The sequence below is a fragment of the Zonotrichia albicollis genome, chromosome 3 (assembly GCF_047830755.1).
Source record: "Zonotrichia albicollis isolate bZonAlb1 chromosome 3, bZonAlb1.hap1, whole genome shotgun sequence".
Lineage (NCBI taxonomy): Eukaryota > Metazoa > Chordata > Aves > Passeriformes > Passerellidae > Zonotrichia > Zonotrichia albicollis.
The window spans coordinates 27,694,389-27,720,713 of record NC_133821.1 but is presented as its reverse complement, the minus strand read 5'-3'; positions in this window follow the sequence as shown (position 1 = coordinate 27,720,713).

Sequence of the window (26,325 nt, the reverse complement as noted above, 5' to 3'; positions counted from 1 at the left end):
TGCCGGTCACAGTGCACTCCAGAGCGGCGGCTTCTGCCGAAATGTGCCCGGGACGGGCGCCTAATTCCGGGGAGCTCCGTATCCTTCGTCTTTAGCGTCTTTTGTGGTCTACATCATTGCAGAAAGGTTTTTCACTATGTTAGGCCAGGAGAAACTGTGCCTGCACAGAATACATATCCCATCGTGTTTTCCATGTTGCCGAGAGGTTTGCAGTGTGTTTTGCAAGAAGAAAAACAAAGTTGTCCAGAACACCTTCCAACCGAATGTTCATGTGTTTTGAAATGGTAGGAGTGTGGTAAGGTACTGTTTTCTATCAGTTTGCAAGGTGCGCACACAATCCTAGTGATGTGCAGCTTCCTCCTCACCTTTCCGAAGCAGCCTCACTCTCCAGCTGCCGGAGGCGAAGAAGCGGCTTCTTCGCGCAAAGGCGATTGTGCCGGTCACAGTGCACTCCAGTGCGGCGGCTTCTGCCGAAATGTGCCCGGGACCGGCGCTTAGCTCCGGGGAGCTCCGTACCTTCTTCTTTCGGGACTTTTGTGGTCTACATCATTGCAAAAACCTTTTCCACTATGTCTGGCAAGGAGAAACTGTGCCTGCACATAAAACATCTCCCATCGTGTGTTTCATGTAGCAGAGAGGTTTGCAGAGTGTTTTGCAAGAAGAAAAACAAAGTTGTCCAGAACACCTTCCAACCGAATGTTCATGTGTTTGGAGAAGGTAGGAGTGTGGTAAGGTACTGTTTTCTATCAGTTTGCAAGCTGCGCACAATATCCCAATGTTGTGCAGCTTCATTCTCACCTTTGCGAAGCAGGCTCACTCTCCGGCTCGGTGAGACGAAGAAGCGGCTTTTTCGAGCAAAGGCGATTGTGCCGGTCACGATGCACTGCAGTGCGGCGGCTTCTGACGAAATGTGCCCGGGACCGGCTCTTAGCTCCGGGGAGCTCCGTATCCTTCGTCTTTAGCGTCTTTTGTGGTCTACATCATTGCAAAAAACTTTTCCACTATGTCTGGCAAAGAGAAACTGTGCCTGCACTGAAAACATCTCCCATCGTGTTTTACATGTTGCAGAGAGGTTTGCAGAGTGTTTTGCAAGAAGAAAAACAAAGTTGTCCAGAACACCTTCCAAGCGAATGTTCATGTGCTTTGAAAAGGTAGGAGAGTGGTAAGGTACTGTTTTCTATCAGTTTGCAAGGTGCGCACACAATCCTAGTGATGTGCAGCTTCATTCTCACCTTTGCGAAGCAGCCGCTCTCTCCGGCTCGCGGAGACTAAGAAGCGGCTTCTTCGAGCAAAGGCGATTGTGCCGGTCACAATTGCACTCCAGTGCGGCGGCTTCTGCCGAAATGTGCCCGGGACGGGTGCATAGCTCCGGGGACATCCGTACCTTCTTCTTTCGGGACTTTTGTGGTCTACATCATTGCAAAAAAGTTTTCCACTATGTTAGGCAAGGAGAAACTGTGCCTGCACAGAAAACATCTCCCATCGTGTTTTACATGTAGCAGAGAGGTTTGCAGAGTGTTTTGCAAGAAGAAAAACAAATTGTCCAAAACACCTTCCAACCGAATGTTCATGTGTTTGGAAAAGGTAGGAGTGTGGTAAGGTACTGTTTTCTCACAGTTTGCAAGGTGCGCACACAATCCTAGTGATGTGCAGCTTCATTCTCACCTTTGCGAAGCAGCCGCTCTCTCCGGCTCGGTGAGACGAAGAAGCGGCTTCTACGAGCAAAGGCGATTGTGCCGGTCACAATGCACTCCAGTGCGGAGGCTTCTGCCGAAATGTGCCCGGGACCGGCGCTTAGCTCCGGGGAGCTCCGTATCCTTCGTCTTTAGCGTCTTTTGTGGTCTACATCATTGCAAAAAACTTTTCCACTATGTCTGGCAAAGAGAAACTGTGCCTGCACTGAAAACATCTCCCCTCGTGTGTTTCATGTAGCAGAGAGGTTTGCAGAGTGTTTTGCAAGAAGAAAAACAAAGTTGTCCAGAACACCTTCCAAGCGAATGTTCATGTGCTTTGAAAAGGTAGGAGAGTGGTAAGGTACTGTTTTCTATCAGTTTGCAAGCTGCGCACACAATCCTAGTGATGTGCAGCTTCATTCTCACCTTTGCGAAGCAGCCGCTCTCTCCGGCTCGCGGAGACGAAGAAGCGGCTTCTTCGAGCAAAGGCGATTGTGCCGGTCACAATTGCACTCCAGTGCGGCGGCTTCTGCCGAAATGTGCCCGGGACGGGTGCATAGCTCCGGGGACATCCGTACCTTCTTCTTTCGGGACTTGTGTGGTCTACATCATTGCAAAAAAGTTTTCCACTATGTTAGGCAAGGAGAAACTGTGCCTGCACAGAAAACATCTCCCATCGTGTTTTCCATTTTGCAGAGAGGTTTGCAGAGTGTTTTGCAAGAAGAAAAACAAAGTTGTCCAGAACACCTTCCAACCGAATGTTCATGTGATTGGAAAAGGTAGGAGAGTGGTAAGGTACTGCTTTCTCGCAGTTTGCAAGCTGCGCACACTATCCCAGTGTTGTGCAGCTTCATCCTTCACCTTTGCGAAGCAGCCGCACTCTCCGGCTCGCGGAGACGAAGAAGCGGCTTTTTCGAGCAAAGGCGATTGTGCCGGTCACAGTGCACTCCAGAGCGGCGGCTTCTGACGAAATGTGCCCAGGACCGGCGCTTAGCTCCGGGGAGCTCTGTATCCTTCGTCTTTAGCGTCTTTTGTGGTCTACATCATTGCAGAAAGGTTTTTCACTATGTCTGGCAAGGAGAAACTGTGCCTGCACAGAAAACATCTGCCATCGTGTTTTACATGTTGCAGAAAGGTTTGCAGCGTGTTTTGCAAGAAGAAAAACAAAGTTGTCCAGAACACCTTCCAACCGAATGTACATGTGTTTTGAAATGGTAGGAGTGTGGTAAGGTACTGTTTTCTATCAGTTTGCAAGGTGCGCACACAATCCTAGTGATGTGCAGCTTCATTCTCACCTTTGCGAAGCAGCCGCACTCTCCAGCTGCCGGAGACGAAGAAGCGGCTTTTTCGAGCAAAGGCGATTGTGCCGGTCACAGTGCACTCCAGAGCGGCGGCTTCTGCCGAAATGTGCCCGGGACGGGCGCCTAATTCCGGGGAGCTCCGTATCCTTCGTCTTTAGCGTCTTTTGTGGTCTACATAATTGCAGAAATGTTTTTCACTATGTTAGGCAAGGAGAAACTGTGCCTGCACATAAAACATCTCCCATCGTGTGTTTCATGTAGCAGAGAGGTTTGCAGCGTGTTTTGCAAGAAGAAAAACAAAGTTGTCCAGAACACCTTCCAACCGAATGTTCATGTGTTTGGAAAAGGTAGGAGAGTGGTAAGGTTCTGTTTTCTATCAGTTTGCAATCTGCGCACACAATCCTAGTGATGTGCAGCTTCATTCTCACCTTTCCGAAGCAGCCGCACTCTCCGGCTCGCGGAGACGAAGAAGCGGCTTCTTCGCGCAAAGGCGATTGTGCCGGTCACAGTGCACTCCAGTGCGGCGGCTTCTGCCGAAATGTGCCCGGGACCGGCGCTTCGCTCCGGGGAGCTCCGTATCCTTCGTCTTTAGCGTCTTTTGTGGTCTACATCATTGCAGAAAGGTTTTTCACTATGTTAGGCCAGGAGAAACTGTGCCTGCACAGAATACATATCCCATCGTGTTTTCCATGTTGCAGAGAGGTTTGCAGAGTGTTTTGCAAGAAGAAAAACAAAGTTGTCCAGAACACCTTCCAACCGAATGTTCATGTGTTTTGAAATGGTAGGAGTGTGGTAAGGTACTGTTTTCTATCAGTTTGCAAGGTGCGCACACAATCCTAGTGATGTGCAGCTTCCTCCTCACCTTTCCGAAGCAGCCTCACTCTCCAGCTGCCGGAGGCGAAGAAGCGGCTTCTTCGCGCAAAGGCGATTGTGCCGGTCACAGTGCACTCCAGTGCGGCGGCTTCTGCCGAAATGTGCCCGGGACCGGCGCTTAGCTCCGGGGAGCTCCGTACCTTCTTCTTTCGGGACTTTTGTGGTCTACATCATTGCAAAAACCTTTTCCACTATGTCTGGCAAGGAGAAACTGTGCCTGCACATAAAACATCTCCCATCGTGTGTTTCATGTAGCAGAGAGGTTTGCAGAGTGTTTTGCAAGAAGAAAAACAAAGTTGTCCAGAACACCTTCCAACCGAATGTTCATGTGTTTGGAGAAGGTAGGAGTGTGGTAAGGTACTGTTTTCTATCAGTTTGCAAGCTGCGCACAATATCCCAATGTTGTGCAGCTTCATTCTCACCTTTGCGAAGCAGGCTCACTCTCCGGCTCGGTGAGACGAAGAAGCGGCTTTTTCGAGCAAAGGCGATTGTGCCGGTCACGATGCACTGCAGTGCGGCGGCTTCTGACGAAATGTGCCCGGGACCGGCTCTTAGCTCCGGGGAGCTCCGTATCCTTCGTCTTTAGCGTCTTTTGTGGTCTACATCATTGCAAAAAACTTTTCCACTATGTCTGGCAAAGAGAAACTGTGCCTGCACTGAAAACATCTCCCATCGTGTTTTACATGTTGCAGAGAGGTTTGCAGAGTGTTTTGCAAGAAGAAAAACAAAGTTGTCCAGAACACCTTCCAAGCGAATGTTCATGTGCTTTGAAAAGGTAGGAGAGTGGTAAGGTACTGTTTTCTATCAGTTTGCAAGGTGCGCACACAATCCTAGTGATGTGCAGCTTCATTCTCACCTTTGCGAAGCAGCCGCTCTCTCCGGCTCGCGGAGACGAAGAAGCGGCTTCTTCGAGCAAAGGCGATTGTGCCGGTCACAATTGCACTCCAGTGCGGCGGCTTCTGCCGAAATGTGCCCGGGACGGGTGCATAGCTCCGGGGACATCCGTACCTTCTTCTTTCGGGACTTTTGTGGTCTACATCATTGCAAAAAAGTTTTCCACTATGTTAGGCAAGGAGAAACTGTGCCTGCACAGAAAACATCTCCCATCGTGTTTTACATGTAGCAGAGAGGTTTGCAGAGTGTTTTGCAAGAAGAAAAACAAATTGTCCAAAACACCTTCCAACCGAATGTTCATGTGTTTGGAAAAGGTAGGAGTGTGGTAAGGTACTGTTTTCTATCAGTTTGCAAGGTGCGCACACAATCCTAGTGATGTGCAGCTTCATTCTCACCTTTGCGAAGCAGCCGCTCTCTCCGGCTCGGTGAGACGAAGAAGCGGCTTCTTCGCGCAAAGGCGATTGTGCCGGTCACAATGCACTCCAGTGCGGAGGCTTCTGCCGAAATGTGCCCGGGAATGGCGCTTAGCTCCGGGGAGCTCCGTATCTTTCGTCTTTAGCGTCTTTTGTGGTCTACATCATTGCAGAAAGGTTTTCCACTATGTTAGGCAAGGAGAAACACTGCCTGCACAGAAAGCATCTCCCATCGTGTTTTCCATGTTGCAGAGAGGTTTGCAGAGTGTTTTGCAAGAAGAAAAACAAAGTTGTCCAGAACACCTTCCAACCGAATGTTCATGTGTTTGGAGAAGGTAGGAGCGTGGTAAGGTACTGTTTTCTATCAGTTTGCAAGCTGGGCACACAATCCCAGTGTTGTGCAGCTTCATTCTTCACCTTTGCGAAGCACCCGCTCTCTCCGGCTCACGGAGACGAAGAAGCGGCTTCTTCGCTCAAAGGCGATTGTGCCGGTCACAGTGCACTCCAGAGCGGCGGCTTCTGCCGAAATGTGCCCGGGACCGGCGCTTAGCTCCGGGGAGCTCCGTACCTTCTCCTTTCGGGACTTTTGTGGTCTACATCATTGCAAAAAACTTTTCCACTATGTATTGCAAGGAGAAACTGTGCCTGCGCAGAAAACACCTCCCTTCGTGTTTTACATGTGTCAGAGAGGTTCCCGAGTGTTTTGCAGAAGAAAAACAAATTTGTCCAAAACACCTTCCAACCGAATGATCATGTGTTTGGAAAAGGTAGGAGTGTTGGAAGGTACTGCTTTCACGCAGTTTCCAAGCTGCGCACACAATCCTAGTAATGTGCAGCTTCATTCTCACCTTTCCGAAGCAGCCGCACTCTCCAGCTGCCGGAGGCGAAGAAGCGGCTTCTTCGCGCAAAGGCGATTGTGCCGGTCACAGTGCACTCCAGAGCGGCGGCTTCTGCCGAAATGTGCCCGGGACCGGCGCTTAGCTCCGGGGAGCTCCGTATCTTTCGTCTTTAGCGTCTTTTGTGGTCTACATCATTGCAGAAAGGTTTTTCACTATGTTAGGCCAGGAGAAACACTGCCTGCACAGAAAGCATCTCCCATCGTGTTTTCCATTTTGCAGAGAGGTTTGCAGAGTGTTTTGCAAGAAGAAAAACAAAGTTGTCCAGAACACCTTCCAACCGAATGTTCATGTGATTGGAAAAGGTAGGAGAGTGGTAAGGTACTTCTTTCTCGCAGTTTGCAAGCTGCGCACACTATCCCAGTGTTGTGCAGCTTCATCCTTCACCTTTGCGAAGCAGCCGCACTCTCCAGCTGCCGGAGACGAAGAAGCGGCTTTTTCGAGCAAAGGCGATTGTGCCGGTCACAGTGCACTCCAGAGCGGCGGCTTCTGCCGAAATGTGCCCGGGACGGGCGCCTAATTCCGGGGAGCTCCGTATCCTTCGTCTTTAGCGTCTTTTGTGGTCTACATCATTGCAAAAACCTTTTCCACTATGTCTGGCAAGGAGAAACTGTGCCTGCACAGAAAACATCTCCCATCGTGTGTTTCATGTAGCAGAGAGGTTTGCAGCGTGTTTTGCAAGAAGAAAAACAAAGTTGTCCAGAACACCTTCCAACCGAATGTTCATGTGTTTGGAGAAGGTAGGAGAGTGGTAAGGTACTGTTTTCTATCAGTTTGCAAGCTGCGCACAATATCCCAATGTTGTGCAGCTTCATTCTCACCTTTGCGAAGCAGGCTCACTCTCCGGCTCGCGGAGACGAAGAAGCGGCTTCTTCGAGCAAAGGCGATTGTGCCGGTCACAATTGCACTCCAGTGCGGCGGCTTCTGCCGAAATGTGCCCGGGACGGGTGCATAGCTCCGGGGACATCCGTACCTTCTTCTTTCGGGACTTTTGTGGTCTACATCATTGCAAAAAAGTTTTCCACTATGTTAGGCAAGGAGAAACTGTGCCTGCACAGAAAACATCTCCCATCGTGTTTTACATGTAGCAGAGAGGTTTGCAGAGTGTTTTGCAAGAAGAAAAACAAATTGTCCAAAACACCTTCCAACCGAATGTTCATGTGTTTGGAAAAGGTAGGAGTGTGGTAAGGTACTGTTTTCTATCAGTTTGCAAGGTGCGCACACAATCCTAGTGATGTGCAGCTTCATTCTCACCTTTGCGAAGCAGCCGCTCTCTCCGGCTCGGTGAGACGAAGAAGCGGCTTCTACGAGCAAAGGCGATTGTGCCGGTCACAATGCACTCCAGTGCGGAGGCTTCTGCCGAAATGTGCCCGGGAATGGCGCTTAGCTCCGGGGAGCTCCGTATCTTTCGTCTTTAGCGTCTTTTGTGGTCTACATCATTGCAGAAAGGTTTTTCACTATGTTAGGCCAGGAGAAACTGTGCCTGCACAGAAAACATCTCCCATCGTGTTTTACATGTTGCAGAGAGGTTTGCAGAGTGTTTTGCAAGAAGAAAAACAAAGTTGTCCAGAACACCTTCCAACCGAATGTTCATGTGTTTGGAGAAGGTAGGAGAGTGGTAAGGTACTGTTTTCTATCAGTTTGCAAGCTGGGCACACAATCCCAGTGTTGTGCAGCTTCATTCTTCACCTTTGCGAAGCACCCGCTCTCTCCGGCTCACGGAGACGAAGAAGCGGCTTCTTCGCTCAAAGGCGATTGTGCCGGTCACAGTGCACTCCAGAGCGGCGGCTTCTGCCGAAATGTGCCCGGGACCGGCGCTTAGCTCCGGGGACATCCGTACCTTCTCCTTTCGGGACTTTTGTGGTCTACATCATTGCAAAAAACTTTTCCACTATGTATTGCAAGGAGAAACTGTGCCTGCGCAGAAAACACCTCCCTTCGTGTTTTACATGTGTCAGAGAGGTTCCCGAGTGTTTTGCAGAAGAAAAACAAATTTGTCCAAAACACCTTCCAACCGAATGATCATGTGTTTGGAAAAGGTAGGACTGTTGGAAGGTACTGCTTTCACGCAGTTTCCAAGCTGCGCACACAATCCTAGTAATGTGCAGCTTCATTCTCACCTTTCCGAAGCAGCCGCACTCTCCAGCTGCCGGAGGCGAAGAAGCGGCTTCTTCGCGCAAAGGCGATTGTGCCGGTCACAGTGCACTCCAGAGCGGCGGCTTCTGCCGAAATGTGCCCGGGACCGGCGCTTAGCTCTGGGGAGCTCCGTATCCTTCGTCTTTAGCGTCTTTTGTGGTCTACATCATTGCAGAAAGGTTTTCCACTATGTTAGGCAAGGAGAAACACTGCCTGCACAGAAAGCATCTCCCATCGTGTTTTCCATGTTGCAGAGAGGTTTGCAGAGTGTTTTGCAAGAAGAAAAACAAAGTTGTCCAGAACACCTTCCAACCGAATGTTCATGTGATTGGAAAAGGTAGGAGAGTGGTAAGGTACTGCTTTCTCGCAGTTTGCAAGCTGCGCACACTATCCCAGTGTTGTGCAGCTTCATCCTTCACCTTTGCGAAGCAGCCGCACTCTCCAGCTGCCGGAGACGAAGAAGCGGCTTTTTCGAGCAAAGGCGATTGTGCCGGTCACAGTGCACTCCAGAGCGGCGGCTTCTGCCGAAATGTGCCCGGGACGGGCGCCTAATTCCGGGGAGCTCCGTATCCTTCGTCTTTAGCGTCTTTTGTGGTCTACATCATTGCAAAAACCTTTTCCACTATGTCTGGCAAGGAGAAACTGTGCCTGCACAGAAAACATCTCCCATCGTGTGTTTCATGTAGCAGAGAGGTTTGCAGCGTGTTTTGCAAGAAGAAAAACAAAGTTGTCCAGAACACCTTCCAACCGAATGTTCATGTGTTTGGAGAAGGTAGGAGAGTGGTAAGGTACTGTTTTCTATCAGTTTGCAAGCTGCGCACAATATCCCAATGTTGTGCAGCTTCATTCTCACCTTTGCGAAGCAGGCTCACTCTCCGGCTCGGTGAGACGAAGAAGCGGCTTTTTCGAGCAAAGGCGATTGTGCCGGTCACGATGCACTGCAGTGCGGCGGCTTCTGACGAAATGTGCCCGGGACCGGCTCTTAGCTCCGGGCAGCTCCGTATCCTTCGTCTTTAGCGTCTTTTGTGGTCTACATCATTGCAAAAAACTTTTCCACTATGTCTGGCAAAGAGAAACTGTGCCTGCACTGAAAACATCTCCCATCGTGTTTTACATGTTGCAGAGAGGTTTGCAGAGTGTTTTGCAAGAAGAAAAACAAAGTTGTCCAGAACACCTTCCAACCGAATGTTCATGTGTTTGGAGAAGGTAGGAGTGTGGTAAGGTACTGTTTTCTATCAGTTTGCAAGCTGCGCACAATATCCCAATGTTGTGCAGCTTCATTCTCACCTTTGCGAAGCAGCCGCTCTCTCCGGCTCGCGGAGACGAAGAAGCGGCTTCTTCGAGCAAAGGCGATTGTGCCGGTCACAATTGCACTCCAGTGCGGCGGCTTCTGCCGAAATGTGCCCGGGACGGGTGCATAGCTCCGGGGACATCCGTACCTTCTTCTTTCGGGACTTTTGTGGTCTACATCATTGCAAAAAAGTTTTCCACTATGTTAGGCAAGGAGAAACTGTGCCTGCACAGAAAACATCTCCCATCGTGTTTTACATGTAGCAGAGAGGTTTGCAGAGTGTTTTGCAAGAAGAAAAACAAATTGTCCAAAACACCTTCCAACCGAATGTTCATGTGTTTGGAAAAGGTAGGAGTGTGGTAAGGTACTGTTTTCTATCAGTTTGCAAGGTGCGCACACAATCCTAGTGATGTGCAGCTTCATTCTCACCTTTGCGAAGCAGCCGCTCTCTCCGGCTGCCGGTGGCGAAGAAGCGGCTTCTTCGCGCAAAGGCGATTGTGCCGGTCACAGTGCACTCCAGAGCGGCGGCTTCTGCCGAAATGTGCCCGGGACCGGCGCTTAGCTCTGGGGAGCTCCGTATCCTTCGTCTTTAGCGTCTTTTGTGGTCTACATCATTGCAGAAAGGTTTTCCACTATGTTAGGCAAGGAGAAACACTGCCTGCACAGAAAGCATCTCCCATCGTGTTTTCCATGTTGCAGAGAGGTTTGCAGAGTGTTTTGCAAGAAGAAAAACAAAGTTGTCCAGAACACCTTCCAACCGAATGTTCATGTGATTGGAAAAGGTAGGAGAGTGGTAAGGTACTGCTTTCTCGCAGTTTGCAAGCTGCGCACACTATCCCAGTGTTGTGCAGCTTCATCCTTCACCTTTGCGAAGCAGCCGCACTCTCCGGCTCGCGGAGACGAAGAAGCGGCTTTTTCGAGCAAAGGCGATTGTGCCGGTCACAGTGCACTCCAGAGCGGCGGCTTCTGACGAAATGTGCCCGGGCCCGGCGCTTAGCTCCGTGGAGCTCTGTATCCTTCGTCTTTAGCGTCTTTTGTGGTCTACATCATTGCAGAAAGGTTTTTCACTATGTCTGGCAAGGAGAAACTGTGCCTGCACAGAAAACATCTGCCATCGTGTTTTACATGTTGCAGAAAGGTTTGCAGCGTGTTTTGCAAGAAGAAAAACAAAGTTGTCCAGAACACCTTCCAACCGAATGTACATGTGTTTTGAAATGGTAGGAGTGTGGTAAGGTACTGTTTTCTATCAGTTTGCAAGCTGCGCACACAATCCTAGTGATGTGCAGCTTCATCCTTCACCTTTGCGAAGCAGCCGCACTCTCCAGCTGCCGGAGACGAAGAAGCGGCTTCTTCGAGCAAAGGCGATTGTGCCGGTCACAGTGCACTCCAGAGCGGCGGCTTCTGCCGAAATGTGCCCGGGACTGGCGCCTAATTCCGGGGAGCTCCGTATCCTTCGTCTTTAGCGTCTTTTGTGGTCTACATAATTGCAGAAATGTTTTTCACTATGTTAGGCAAGGAGAAACTGTGCCTGCACATAAAACATCTCCCATCGTGTGTTTCATGTAGCAGAGAGGTTTGCAGAGTGTTTTGCAAGAAGAAAAACAAAGTTGTCCAGAACACCTTCCAACCGAATGTTCATGTGTTTGGAAAAGGTAGGAGAGTGGTAAGGTTCTGTTTTCTATCAGTTTGCAATCTGCGCACACAATCCTAGTGATGTGCAGCTTCATTCTCACCTTTCCGAAGCAGCCGCACTCTCCGGCTCGCGGAGACGAAGAAGCGGCTTCTTCGCGCAAAGGCGATTGTGCCGGTCACAGTGCACTCCAGTGCGGCGGCTTCTGCCGAAATGTGCCCGGGACCGGCGCTTCGCTCCGGGGAGCTCCGTATCCTTCGTCTTTAGCGTCTTTTGTGGTCTACATCATTGCAGAAAGGTTTTTAACTATGTCTGGCAAGGAGAAACTGTGCCTGCACAGAAAACATCTGCCATCGTGTTTTACATGTTGCAGAAAGGTTTGCAGCGTGTTTTGCAAGAAGAAAAACAAAGTTGTCCAGAACACCTTCCAACCGAATGTTCATGTGTTTTGAAATGGTAGGAGTGTGGTAAGGTACTGTTTTCTATCAGTTTGCAAGGTGCGCACACAATCCTAGTGATGTGCAGCTTCCTCCTCACCTTTCCGAAGCAGCCTCACTCTCCAGCTGCCGGAGGCGAAGAAGAGGCTTCTTCGCGCAAAGGCGATTGTGCCGGTCACAGTGCACTCCAGAGCGGCGGCTTCTGCCGAAATGTGCCCGGGACCGGCGCTTAGCTCCGGGGACATCCGTACCTTCTTCTTTCGGGACTTTTGTGGTCTACATCATTGCAAAAACCTTTTCCACTTTGTCTGGCAAGGAGAAACTGTGCCTGCACATAAAACATCTCCAATCGTGTGTTTCATGTAGCAGAGAGGTTTGCAGAGTGTTTTGCAAGAAGAAAAACAAAGTTGTCCAGAACACCTTCCAACCGAATGTTCATGTGTTTGGAGAAGGTAGGAGTGTGGTAAGGTACTGTTTTCTATCAGTTTGCAAGCTGCGCACAATATCCCAATGTTGTGCAGCTTCATTCTCACCTTTGCGAAGCAGGCTCACTCTCCGGCTCGGTGAGACGAAGAAGCGGCTTTTTCGAGCAAAGGCGATTGTGCCGGTCACGATGCACTGCAGTGCGGCGGCTTCTGACGAAATGTGCCCGGGACCGGCGCTTAGCTCCGGGGAGCTCCGTATCCTTCGTCTTTAGCGTCTTTTGTGGTCTACATCATTGCAAAAAACTTTTCCACTATGTCTGGCAAAGAGAAACTGTGCCTGCACTGAAAACATCTCCCCTCGTGTGTTTCATGTAGCAGAGAGGTTTGCAGAGTGTTTTGCAAGAAGAAAAACAAAGTTGTCCAGAACACCTTCCAAGCGAATGTTCATGTGCTTTGAAAAGGTAGGAGAGTGGTAAGGTACTGTTTTCTATCAGTTTGCAAGCTGCGCACACAATCCTAGTGATGTGCAGCTTCATTCTCTCCTTTGCGAAGCAGCCGCTCTCTCCGGCTCGCGGAGACGAAGAAGCGGCTTCTTCGAGCAAAGGCGATTGTGCCGGTCACAATTGCACTCCAGAGCGGCGGCTTCTGCCGAAATGTGCCCGGGACGGGTGCATAGCTCCGGGGACATCCGTACCTTCTTCTTTCGGGACTTTTGTGGTCTACATCATTGCAAAAAAGTTTTCCACTATGTTAGGCAAGGAGAAACTGTGCCTGCACAGAAAACATCTCCCATCGTGTTTTACATGTAGCAGAGAGGTTTGCAGAGTGTTTTGCAAGAAGAAAAACAAATTGTCCAAAACACCTTCCAACCGAATGTTCATGTGTTTGGAAAAGGTAGGAGTGTGGTAAGGTACTGTTTTCTATCAGTTTGCAAGGTGCGCACACAATCCTAGTGATGTGCAGCTTCATTCTCACCTTTGCGAAGCAGCCGCTCTCTCCGGCTCGGTGAGACGAAGAAGCGGCTTCTACGAGCAAAGGCGATTGTGCCGGTCACAATGCTCTCCAGTGCGGAGGCTTCTGCCGAAATGTGCCCGGGACCGGCGCTTAGCTCCGGGGAGCTCCGTATCTTTCGTCTTTAGCGTCTTTTGTGGTCTACATCATTGCAGAAAGGTTTTCCACTATGTTAGGCAAGGAGAAACACTGCCTGCACAGAAAGCATCTCCCATCGTGTTTTCCATGTTGCAGAGAGGTTTGCAGAGTGTTTTGCAAGAAGAAAAACAAAGTTGTCCAGAACACCTTCCAACCGAATGTTCATGTGTTTGGAGAAGGTAGGAGCGTGGTAAGGTACTGTTTTCTATCAGTTTGCAAGCTGGGCACACAATCCCAGTGTTGTGCAGCTTCATTCTTCACCTTTGCGAAGCACCCGCTCTCTCCGGCTCACGGAGACGAAGAAGCGGCTTCTTCGCTCAAAGGCGATTGTGCCGGTCACAGTGCACTCCAGAGCGGCGGCTTCTGCCGAAATGTGCCCGGGACCGGCGCTTAGCTCCGGGGAGCTCCGTACCTTCTCCTTTCGGGACTTTTGTGGTCTACATCATTGCAAAAAACTTTTCCACTATGTATTGCAAGGAGAAACTGTGCCTGCGCAGAAAACACCTCCCTTCGTGTTTTACATGTGTCAGAGAGGTTCCCGAGTGTTTTGCAGAAGAAAAACAAATTTGTCCAAAACACCTTCCAACCGAATGATCATGTGTTTGGAAAAGGTAGGACTGTTGGAAGGTACTGCTTTCACGCAGTTTCCAAGCTGCGCACACAATCCTAGTAATGTGCAGCTTCATTCTCACCTTTCCGAAGCAGCCGCACTCTCCAGCTGCCGGAGGCGAAGAAGCGGCTTCTTCGCGCAAAGGCGATTGTGCCGGTCACAGTGCACTCCAGAGCGGCGGCTTCTGCCGAAATGTGCCCGGGACCGGCGCTTAGCTCTGGGGAGCTCCGTATCCTTCGTCTTTAGCGTCTTTTGTGGTCTACATCATTGCAGAAAGGTTTTCCACTATGTTAGGCAAGGAGAAACACTGCCTGCACAGAAAGCATCTCCCATCGTGTTTTCCATGTTGCAGAGAGGTTTGCAGAGTGTTTTGCAAGAAGAAAAACAAAGTTGTCCAGAACACCTTCCAACCGAATGTTCATGTGATTGGAAAAGGTAGGAGAGTGGTAAGGTACTGCTTTCTCGCAGTTTGCAAGCTGCGCACACTATCCCAGTGTTGTGCAGCTTCATCCTTCACCTTTGCGAAGCAGCCGCACTCTCCAGCTGCCGGAGACGAAGAAGCGGCTTTTTCGAGCAAAGGCGATTGTGCCGGTCACAGTGCACTCCAGAGCGGCGGCTTCTGCCGAAATGTGCCCGGGACGGGCGCCTAATTCCGGGGAGCTCCGTATCCTTCGTCTTTAGCGTCTTTTGTGGTCTACATCATTGCAAAAACCTTTTCCACTATGTCTGGCAAGGAGAAACTGTGCCTGCACAGAAAACATCTCCCATCGTGTGTTTCATGTAGCAGAGAGGTTTGCAGCGTGTTTTGCAAGAAGAAAAACAAAGTTGTCCAGAACACCTTCCAACCGAATGTTCATGTGTTTGGAGAAGGTAGGAGAGTGGTAAGGTACTGTTTTCTATCAGTTTGCAAGCTGCGCACAATATCCCAATGTTGTGCAGCTTCATTCTCACCTTTGCGAAGCAGGCTCACTCTCCGGCTCGGTGAGACGAAGAAGCGGCTTTTTCGAGCAAAGGCGATTGTGCCGGTCACGATGCACTGCAGTGCGGCGGCTTCTGACGAAATGTGCCCGGGACCGGCTCTTAGCTCCGGGCAGCTCCGTATCCTTCGTCTTTAGCGTCTTTTGTGGTCTACATCATTGCAAAAAACTTTTCCACTATGTCTGGCAAAGAGAAACTGTGCCTGCACTGAAAACATCTCCCATCGTGTTTTACATGTTGCAGAGAGGTTTGCAGAGTGTTTTGCAAGAAGAAAAACAAAGTTGTCCAGAACACCTTCCAAGCGAATGTTCATGTGTTTGGAGAAGGTAGGAGTGTGGTAAGGTACTGTTTTCTATCAGTTTGCAAGCTGCGCACAATATCCCAATGTTGTGCAGCTTCATTCTCACCTTTGCGAAGCAGCCGCTCTCTCCGGCTCGCGGAGACGAAGAAGCGGCTTCTTCGAGCAAAGGCGATTGTGCCGGTCACAATTGCACTCCAGTGCGGCGGCTTCTGCCGAAATGTGCCCGGGACGGGTGCATAGCTCCGGGGACATCCGTACCTTCTTCTTTCGGGACTTTTGTGGTCTACATCATTGCAAAAAAGTTTTCCACTATGTTAGGCAAGGAGAAACTGTGCCTGCACAGAAAACATCTCCCATCGTGTTTTACATGTAGCAGAGAGGTTTGCAGAGTGTTTTGCAAGAAGAAAAACAAATTGTCCAAAACACCTTCCAACCGAATGTTCATGTGTTTGGAAAAGGTAGGAGTGTGGTAAGGTACTGTTTTCTATCAGTTTGCAAGGTGCGCACACAATCCTAGTGATGTGCAGCTTCATTCTCACCTTTGCGAAGCAGCCGCTCTCTCCGGCTGCCGGTGGCGAAGAAGCGGCTTCTTCGCGCAAAGGCGATTGTGCCGGTCACAGTGCACTCCAGAGCGGCGGCTTCTGCCGAAATGTGCCCGGGACCGGCGCTTAGCTCTGGGGAGCTCCGTATCCTTCGTCTTTAGCGTCTTTTGTGGTCTACATCATTGCAGAAAGGTTTTCCACTATGTTAGGCAAGGAGAAACACTGCCTGCACAGAAAGCATCTCCCATCGTGTTTTCCATGTTGCAGAGAGGTTTGCAGAGTGTTTTGCAAGAAGAAAAACAAAGTTGTCCAGAACACCTTCCAACCGAATGTTCATGTGATTGGAAAAGGTAGGAGAGTGGTAAGGTACTGCTTTCTCGCAGTTTGCAAGCTGCGCACACTATCCCAGTGTTGTGCAGCTTCATCCTTCACCTTTGCGAAGCAGCCGCACTCTCCGGCTCGCGGAGACGAAGAAGCGGCTTTTTCGAGCAAAGGCGATTGTGCCGGTCACAGTGCACTCCAGAGCGGCGGCTTCTGACGAAATGTGCCCGGGCCCGGCGCTTAGCTCCGTGGAGCTCTGTATCCTTCGTCTTTAGCGTCTTTTGTGGTCTACATCATTGCAGAAAGGTTTTTCACTATGTCTGGCAAGGAGAAACTGTGCCTGCACAGAAAACATCTGCCATCGTGTTTTACATGTTGCAGAAAGGTTTGCAGCGTGTTTTGCAAGAAGAAAAACAAAGTTGTCCAGAACACCTTCCAACCGAATGTACATGTGTTTTGAAATGGTAGGAGTGTGGTAAGGTACTGTTTTCTATCAGTTTGCAAGCTGCGCACACAATCCTAGTGATGTGCAGCTTCATCCTTCACCTTTGCGAAGCAGCCGCACTCTCCAGCTGCCGGAGACGAAGAAGCGGCTTTTTCGAGCAAAGGCGATTGTGCCGGTCACAGTGCACTCCAGAGCGGCGGCTTCTGCCGAAATGTGCCCGGGACTGGCGCCTAATTCCGGGGAGCTCCGTATCCTTCGTCTTTAGCGTCTTTTGTGGTCTACATAATTGCAGAAATGTTTTTCACTATGTTAGGCAAGGAGAAACTGTGCCTGCACATAAAACATCTCCCATCGTGTGTTTCATGTAGCAGAGAGGTTTGCAGAGTGTTTTGCAAGAAGAAAAACAAAGTTGTCCAGAACACCTTCCAACCGAATGTTCATGTGTTTGGAAAAGGTAGGAGAGTGGTAAGGTTCTGTTTTCTATCAGTTTGCAATCTGCGCACACAATCCTAGTGATGTGCAGCTTCATTCTCACCTTTCCGAAGCAGCCGCACTCTCCGGCTCGCGGAGACGAAGAAGCGGCTTCTTCGCGCAAAGGCGATTGTGCCGGTCACAGTGCACTCCAGTGCGGCGGCTTCTGCCGAAATGTGCCCGGGACCGGCGCTTCGCTCCGGGGAGCTCCGTATCCTTCGTCTTTAGCGTCTTTTGTGGTCTACATCATTGCAGAAAGGTTTTTCACTATGTCTGGCAAGGAGAAACTGTGCCTGCACAGAAAACATCTGCCATCGTGTTTTACATGTTGCAGAAAGGTTTGCAGCGTGTTTTGCAAGAAGAAAAACAAAGTTGTCCAGAACACCTTCCAACCGAATGTTCATGTGTTTTGAAATGGTAGGAGTGTGGTAAGGTACTGTTTTCTATCAGTTTGCAAGGTGCGCACACAATCCTAGTGATGTGCAGCTTCCTCCTCACCTTTCCGAAGCAGCCTCACTCTCCAGCTGCCGGAGGCGAAGAAGAGGCTTCTTCGCGCAAAGGCGATTGTGCCGGTCACAGTGCACTCCAGAGCGGCGGCTTCTGCCGAAATGTGCCCGGGACCGGCGCTTAGCTCCGGGTAGCTCCGTACCTTCTTCTTTCGGGACTTTTGTGGTCTACATCATTGCAAAAACCTTTTCCACTTTGTCTGGCAAGGAGAAACTGTGCCTGCACATAAAACATCTCCAATCGTGTGTTTCATGTAGCAGAGAGGTTTGCAGAGTGTTTTGCAAGAAGAAAAACAAAGTTGTCCAGAACACCTTCCAACCGAATGTTCATGTGTTTGGAGAAGGTAGGAGTGTGGTAAGGTACTGTTTTCTATCAGTTTGCAAGCTGCGCACAATATCCCAATGTTGTGCAGCTTCATTCTCACCTTTGCGAAGCAGGCTCACTCTCCGGCTCGGTGAGACGAAGAAGCGGCTTTTTCGAGCAAAGGCGATTGTGCCGGTCACGATGCACTGCAGTGCGGCGGCTTCTGACGAAATGTGCCCGGGACCGGCGCTTAGCTCCGGGGAGCTCCGTATCCTTCGTCTTTAGCGTCTTTTGTGGTCTACATCATTGCAAAAAACTTTTCCACTATGTCTGGCAAAGAGAAACTGTGCCTGCACTGAAAACATCTCCCCTCGTGTGTTTCATGTAGCAGAGAGGTTTGCAGAGTGTTTTGCAAGAAGAAAAACAAAGTTGTCCAGAACACCTTCCAAGCGAATGTTCATGTGCTTTGAAAAGGTAGGAGAGTGGTAAGGTACTGTTTTCTATCAGTTTGCAAGCTGCGCACACAATCCTAGTGATGTGCAGCTTCATTCTCTCCTTTGCGAAGCAGCCGCTCTCTCCGGCTCGCGGAGACGAAGAAGCGGCTTCTTCGAGCAAAGGCGATTGTGCCGGTCACAATTGCACTCCAGAGCGGCGGCTTCTGCCGAAATGTGCCCGGGACGGGTGCATAGCTCCGGGGACATCCGTACCTTCTTCTTTCGGGACTTTTGTGGTCTACATCATTGCAAAAAAGTTTTCCACTATGTTAGGCAAGGAGAAACTGTGCCTGCACAGAAAACATCTCCCATCGTGTTTTACATGTAGCAGAGAGGTTTGCAGAGTGTTTTGCAAGAAGAAAAACAAATTGTCCAAAACACCTTCCAACCGAATGTTCATGTGTTTGGAAAAGGTAGGAGTGTGGTAAGGTACTGTTTTCTATCAGTTTGCAAGGTGCGCACACAATCCTAGTGATGTGCAGCTTCATTCTCACCTTTGCGAAGCAGCCGCTCTCTCCGGCTCGGTGAGACGAAGAAGCGGCTTCTACGAGCAAAGGCGATTGTGCCGGTCACAATGCACTCCAGTGCGGAGGCTTCTGCCGAAATGTGCCCGGGACCGGCGCTTAGCTCCGGGGAGCTCCGTATCTTTCGTCTTTAGCGTCTTTTGTGGTCTACATCATTGCAGAAAGGTTTTCCACTATGTTAGGCAAGGAGAAACACTGCCTGCACAGAAAGCATCTCCCATCGTGTTTTCCATGTTGCAGAGAGGTTTGCAGAGTGTTTTGCAAGAAGAAAAACAAAGTTGTCCAGAACACCTTCCAACCGAATGTTCATGTGTTTGGAGAAGGTAGGAGCGTGGTAAGGTACTGTTTTCTATCAGTTTGCAAGCTGGGCACACAATCCCAGTGTTGTGCAGCTTCATTCTTCACCTTTGCGAAGCACCCGCTCTCTCCGGCTCACGGAGACGAAGAAGCGGCTTCTTCGCTCAAAGGCGATTGTGCCGGTCACAGTGCACTCCAGAGCGGCGGCTTCTGCCGAAATGTGCCCGGGACCGGCGCTTAGCTCCGGGGAGCTCCGTACCTTCTCCTTTCGGGACTTTTGTGGTCTACATCATTGCAAAAAACTTTTCCACTATGTATTGCAAGGAGAAACTGTGCCTGCGCAGAAAACACCTCCCTTCGTGTTTTACATGTGTCAGAGAGGTTCCCGAGTGTTTTGCAGAAGAAAAACAAATTTGTCCAAAACACCTTCCAACCGAATGATCATGTGTTTGGAAAAGGTAGGAGTGTTGGAAGCTACTGCTTTCACGCAGTTTCCAAGCTGCGCACACAATCCTAGTAATGTGCAGCTTCATTCTCACCTTTCCGAAGCAGCCGCACTCTCCAGCTGCCGGAGGCGAAGAAGCGGCTTCTTCGCGCAAAGGCGATTGTGCCGGTCACAGTGCACTCGAGAGCGGCGGCTTCTGCCGAAATGTGCCCGGGACCGGCGCTTAGCTCCGGGGAGCTCCGTATCTTTCGTCTTTAGCGTCTTTTGTGGTCTACATCATTGCAGAAAGGTTTTTCACTATGTTAGGCCAGGAGAAACACTGCCTGCACAGAAAGCATCTCCCATCGTGTTTTCCATTTTGCAGAGAGGTTTGCAGAGTGTTTTGCAAGAAGAAAAACAAAGTTGTCCAGAACACCTTCCAACCGAATGTTCATGTGATTGGAAAAGGTAGGAGAGTGGTAAGGTACTGCTTTCTCGCAGTTTGCAAGCTGCGCACACTATCCCAGTGTTGTGCAGCTTCATCCTTCACCTTTGCGAAGCAGGCTCACTCTCCGGCTCGGTGAGACGAAGAAGCGGCTTTTTCGAGCAAAGGCGATTGTGCCGGTCACAGTGCACTCCAGAGCGGCGGCTTCTGCCGAAATGTGCCCAGGACCGGCGCTTAGCTCCGGGGAGCTCTGTATCCTTCGTCTTTAGCGTCTTTTGTGGTCTACATCATTGCAGAAAGGTTTTTCACTATGTCTGGCAAGGAGAAACTGTGCCTGCACAGAAAACATCTGCCATCGTGTTTTACATGTTGCAGAAAGGTTTGCAGCGTGTTTTGCAAGAAGAAAAACAAAGTTGTCCAGAACACCTTCCAACCGAATGTTCATGTGTTTTGAAATGGTAGGAGTGTGGTAAGGTACTGTTTTCTATCAGTTTGCAAGGTGCGCACACAATCCTAGTGATGTGCAGCTTCATTCTCACCTTTGCGAAGCAGCCGCACTCTCCAGCTGCCGGAGACGAAGAAGCGGCTTTTTCGAGCAAAGGCGATTGTGCCGGTCACAGTGCACTCCAGAGCGGCGGCTTCTGCCGAAATGTGCCCGGGACGGGCGCCTAATTCCGGGGAGCTCCGTATCCTTCGTCTTTAGCGTCTTTTGTGGTCTACATAATTGCAGAAATGTTTTTCACTATGTTAGGCAAGGAGAAACTGTGCCTGCACATAAAACATCTCCCATCGTGTGTTTCATGTAGCAGAGAGGTTTGCAGCGTGTTTTGCAAGAAGAAAAACAAAGTTGTCCAGAACACCTTCCAACCGAATGTTCATGTGTTTGGAAAAGGTAGGAGAGTGGTAAGGTTCTGTTTTCTATCAGTTTGCAATCTGCGCACACAATCCTAGTGATGTGCAGCTTCATTCTCACCTTTCCGAAGCAGCCGCACTCTCCGGCTCGCGGAGACGAAGAAGCGGCTTCTTCGCGCAAAGGCGATTGTGCCGGTCACAGTGCACTCCAGAGCGGCGGCTTCTGCCGAAATGTGCCCGGGACCGGCGCTTAGCTCCGGGGAGCTCCGTATCCTTCGTCTTTAGCGTCTTTTGTGGTCTACATCATTGCAGAAAGTTTTTTCACTATGTTAGGCAAGGAGAAACTCTGCCTGCACAGAAAACATCTCCCATCGTGTTTTACATGTTGCAGAGAGGTTTGCAGAGTGTTTTGCAAGAAGAAAAACAAAGTTGTCCAGAACACCTTCCAACCGAATGTACATGTGTTTTGAAAAGTAGGAGTGTGGTAAGGTACTGTTTTCTATCAGTTTGCAAGGTGCGCACACAATCCTAGTGATGTGCAGCTTCCTCCTCACCTTTCCGAAGCAGCCTCACTCTCCAGCTGCCGGAGGCGAAGAAGCGGCTTCTTCGCGCAAAGGCGATTGTGCCGGTCACAGTGCACTCCAGAGCGGCGGCTTCTGCCGAAATGTGCCCGGGACCGGCGCTTAGCTCCGGGGAGCTCCGTACCTTCTTCTTTCGGGACTTTTGTGGTCTACATCATTGCAAAAACCTTTTCCACTATGTCTGGCAAGGAGAAACTGTGCCTGCACATAAAACATCTCCCATCGTGTTTTCCATGTTGCAGAGAGGTTTGCAGAGTGTTTTGCAAGAAGAAAAACAAAGTTGTCCAGAACACCTTCCAACCGAATGTTCATGTGTTTGGAAAAGGTAGGAGCGTGGTAAGGTACTGTTTTCCATCAGTTTGCAAGCTGCGCACACTATCCCAGTGTTGTGCAGCTTCATCCTTCACCTTTGCGAAGCAGCCGCACTCTCCGGCTCGCGGAGACGAAGAAGCGGCTTTTTCGAGCAAAGGCGATTGTGCCGGTCACGATGCACTGCAGTGCGGCGGCTTCTGACGAAATGTGCCCGGGACCGGCGCTTAGCTCCGGGCAGCTCCGTATCCTTCGTCTTTAGCGTCTTTTGTGGTCTACATCATTGCAGAAAGGTTTTTCACTATGTCTGGCAAGGAGAAACTGTGCCTGCACAGAAAACATCTGCCATCGTGTTTTACATATTGCAGAGAGGTTTGCAGAGTGTTTTGCAAGAAGAAAAACAAAGTTGTCCAGAACACCTTCCAACCGAATGTTCATGTGTTTTGAAATGGTAGGAGTGTGGTAAGGTACTGTTTTCTATCAGTTTGCAAGGTGCGCACACAATCCTAGTGATGTGCAGCTTCCTCCTCACCTTTCCGAAGCAGCCTCACTCTCCAGCTGCCGGAGGCGAAGAAGCGGCTTCTTCGCGCAAAGGCGATTGTGCCGGTCACAGTGCACTCCAGTGCGGCGGCTTCTGCCGAAATGTGCCCGGGACCGGCGCTTAGCTCCGGGGAGCTCCGTACCTTCTTCTTTCGGGACTTTTGTGGTCTACATCATTGCAAAAACCTTTTCCACTATGTCTGGCAAGGAGAAACTGTGCCTGCACATAAAACATCTCCCATCGTGTGTTTCATGTAGCAGAGAGGTTTGCAGAGTGTTTTGCAAGAAGAAAAACAAAGTTGTCCAGAACACCTTCCAACCGAATGTTCATGTGTTTGGAGAAGGTAGGAGTGTGGTAAGGTACTGTTTTCTATCAGTTTGCAAGCTGCGCACAATATCCCAATGTTGTGCAGCTTCATTCTCACCTTTGCGAAGCAGGCTCACTCTCCGGCTCGGTGAGACGAAGAAGCGGCTTTTTCGAGCAAAGGCGATTGTGCCGGTCACGATGCACTGCAGTGCGGCGGCTTCTGACGAAATGTGCCCGGGACCGGCTCTTAGCTCCGGGCAGCTCCGTATCCTTCGTCTTTAGCGTCTTTTGTGGTCTACATCATTGCAAAAAACTTTTCCACTATGTCTGGCAAAGAGAAACTGTGCCTGCACTGAAAACATCCCCCCTCGTGTGTTTCATGTAGCAGAGAGGTTTGCAGAGTGTTTTGCAAGAAGAAAAACAAAGTTGTCCAGAACACCTTCCAAGCGAATGTTCATGTGCTTTGAAAAGGTAGGAGAGTGGTAAGGTACTGTTTTCTATCAGTTTGCAAGCTGCGCACATAATCCTAGTGATGTGCAGCTTCATTCTCACCTTTGCGAAGCAGCCGCTCTCTCCGGCTCGCGGAGACGAAGAAGCGGCTTCTTCGAGCAAAGGCGATTGTGCCGGTCACAATTGCACTCCAGTGCGGCGGCTTCTGCCGAAATGTGCCCGGGACGGGTGCATAGCTCCGGGGACATCCGTACCTTCTTCTTTCGGGACTTTTGTGGTCTACATCATTGCAAAAAAGTTTTCCACTATGTTAGGCAAGGAGAAACTGTGCCTGCACAGAAAACATCTCCCATCGTGTTTTACATGTAGCAGAGAGGTTTGCAGAGTGTTTTGCAAGAAGAAAAACAAATTGTCCAAAACACCTTCCAACCGAATGTTCATGTGTTTGGAAAAGGTAGGAGTGTGGTAAGGTACTGTTTTCTATCAGTTTGCAAGGTGCGCACACAATCCTAGTGATGTGCAGCTTCATTCTCACCTTTGCGAAGCAGCCGCTCTCTCCGGCTCGGTGAGACGAAGAAGCGGCTTCTACGAGCAAAGGCGATTGTGCCGGTCACAATGCACTCCAGTGCGGAGGCTTCTGCCGAAATGTGCCCGGGACCGGCGCTTAGCTCCGGGGAGCTCCGCATCTTTCGTCTTTAGCGTCTTTTGTGGTCTACATCATTGCAGAAAGGTTTTTCACTATGTTAGGCCAGGAGAAACTGTGCCTGCACAGAAAACATCTCCCATCGTGTTTTACATGTTGCAGAGAGGTTTGCAGAGTGTTTTGCAAGAAGAAAAACAAAGTTGTCCAGAACACCTTCCAACCGAATGTTCATGTGTTTGGAGAAGGTAGGAGCGTGGTAAGGTACTGTTTTCTATCAGTTTGCAAGCTGGGCACACAATCCCAGGGTTGTGCAGCTTCATTCTTCACCTTTGCGAAGCACCCGCTCTCTCCGGCTCACGGAGACGAAGAAGCGGCTTCTTCGCTCAAAGGCGATTGTGCCGGTCACAGTGCACTCCAGAGCGGCGGCTTCTGCCGAAATGTGCCCGGGACCGGCGCTTAGCTCCGGGGAGCTCCGTACCTTCTCCTTTCGGGACTTTTGTGGTCTACATCATTGCAAAAAACTTTTCCACTATGTATTGCAAGGAGAAACTGTGCCTGCGCAGAAAACACCTCCCTTCGTGTTTTACATGTGTCAGAGAGGTTCCCGAGTGTTTTGCAGAAGAAAAACAAATTTGTCCAAAACACCTTCCAACCGAATGATCATGTGTTTGGAAAAGGTAGGAGTGTTGGAAGGTACTGCTTTCACGCAGTTTCCAAGCTGCGCACACAATCCTAGTAATGTGCAGCTTCATTCTCACCTTTCCGAAGCAGCCGCACTCTCCAGCTGCCGGAGGCGAAGAAGCGGCTTCTTCGCGCAAAGGCGATTGTGCCGGTCACAGTGCACTCCAGAGCGGCGGCTTCTGCCGAAATGTGCCCGGGACCGGCGCTTAGCTCCGGGGAGCTCCGTATCTTTCGTCTTTAGCGTCTTTTGTGGTCTACATCATTGCAGAAAGGTTTTTCACTATGTTAGGCCAGGAGAAACACTGCCTGCACAGAAAGCATCTCCCATCGTGTTTTCCATTTTGCAGAGAGGTTTGCAGAGTGTTTTGCAAGAAGAAAAACAAAGTTGTCCAGAACACCTTCCAACCGAATGTTCATGTGATTGGAAAAGGTAGGAGAGTGGTAAGGTACTGCTTTCTCGCAGTTTGCAAGCTGCGCACACTATCCCAGTGTTGTGCAGCTTCATCCTTCACCTTTGCGAAGCAGCCGCACTCTCCGGCTCGCGGAGACGAAGAAGCGGCTTTTTCGAGCAAAGGCGATTGTGCCGGTCACAGTGCACTCCAGAGCGGCGGCTTCTGCCGAAATGTGCCCAGGACCGGCGCTTAGCTCCGGGGAGCTCTGTATCCTTCGTCTTTAGCGTCTTTTGTGGTCTACATCATTGCAGAAAGGTTTTTCACTATGTCTGGCAAGGAGAAACTGTGCCTGCACAGAAAACATCTGCCATCGTGTTTTACATGTTGCAGAAAGGTTTGCAGCGTGTTTTGCAAGAAGAAAAACAAAGTTGTCCAGAACACCTTCCAACCGAATGTTCATGTGTTTTGAAATGGTAGGAGTGTGGTAAGGTACTGTTTTCTATCAGTTTGCAAGGTGCGCACACAATCCTAGTGATGTGCAGCTTCATTCTCACCTTTGCGAAGCAGCCGCACTCTCCAGCTGCCGGAGACGAAGAAGCGGCTTTTTCGAGCAAAGGCGATTGTGCCGGTCACAGTGCACTCCAGAGCGGCGGCTTCTGCCGAAATGTGCCCGGGACGGGCGCCTAATTCCGGGGAGCTCCGTATCCTTCGTCTTTAGCGTCTTTTGTGGTCTACATAATTGCAGAAATGTTTTTCACTATGTTAGGCAAGGAGAAACTGTGCCTGCACATAAAACATCTCCCATCGTGTGTTTCATGTAGCAGAGAGGTTTGCAGCGTGTTTTGCAAGAAGAAAAACAAAGTTGTCCAGAACACCTTCCAACCGAATGTTCATGTGTTTGGAAAAGGTAGGAGAGTGGTAAGGTTCTGTTTTCTATCAGTTTGCAATCTGCGCACACAATCCTAGTGATGTGCAGCTTCATTCTCACCTTTCCGAAGCAGCCGCACTCTCCGGCTCGCGGAGACGAAGAAGCGGCTTCTTCGCGCAAAGGCGATTGTGCCGGTCACAGTGCACTCCAGAGCGGCGGCTTCTGCCGAAATGTGCCCGGGACCGGCGCTTAGCTCCGGGGAGCTCCGTATCCTTCGTCTTTAGCGTCTTTTGTGGTCTACATCATTGCAGAAAGTTTTTTCACTATGTTAGGCAAGGAGAAACTCTGCCTGCACAGAAAACATCTCCCATCGTGTTTTACATGTTGCAGAGAGGTTTGCAGAGTGTTTTGCAAGAAGAAAAACAAAGTTGTCCAGAACACCTTCCAACCGAATGTACATGTGTTTTGAAAAGTAGGAGTGTGGTAAGGTACTGTTTTCTATCAGTTTGCAAGGTGCGCACACAATCCTAGTGATGTGCAGCTTCCTCCTCACCTTTCCGAAGCAGCCTCACTCTCCAGCTGCCGGAGGCGAAGAAGCGGCTTCTTCGCGCAAAGGCGATTGTGCCGGTCACAGTGCACTCCAGAGCGGCGGCTTCTGCCGAAATGTGCCCGGGACCGGCGCTTAGCTCCGGGGAGCTCCGTACCTTCTTCTTTCGGGACTTTTGTGGTCTACATCATTGCAAAAACCTTTTCCACTATGTCTGGCAAGGAGAAACTGTGCCTGCACATAAAACATCTCCCATCGTGTTTTCCATGTTGCAGAGAGGTTTGCAGAGTGTTTTGCAAGAAGAAAAACAAAGTTGTCCAGAACACCTTCCAACCGAATGTTCATGTGTTTGGAAAAGGTAGGAGCGTGGTAAGG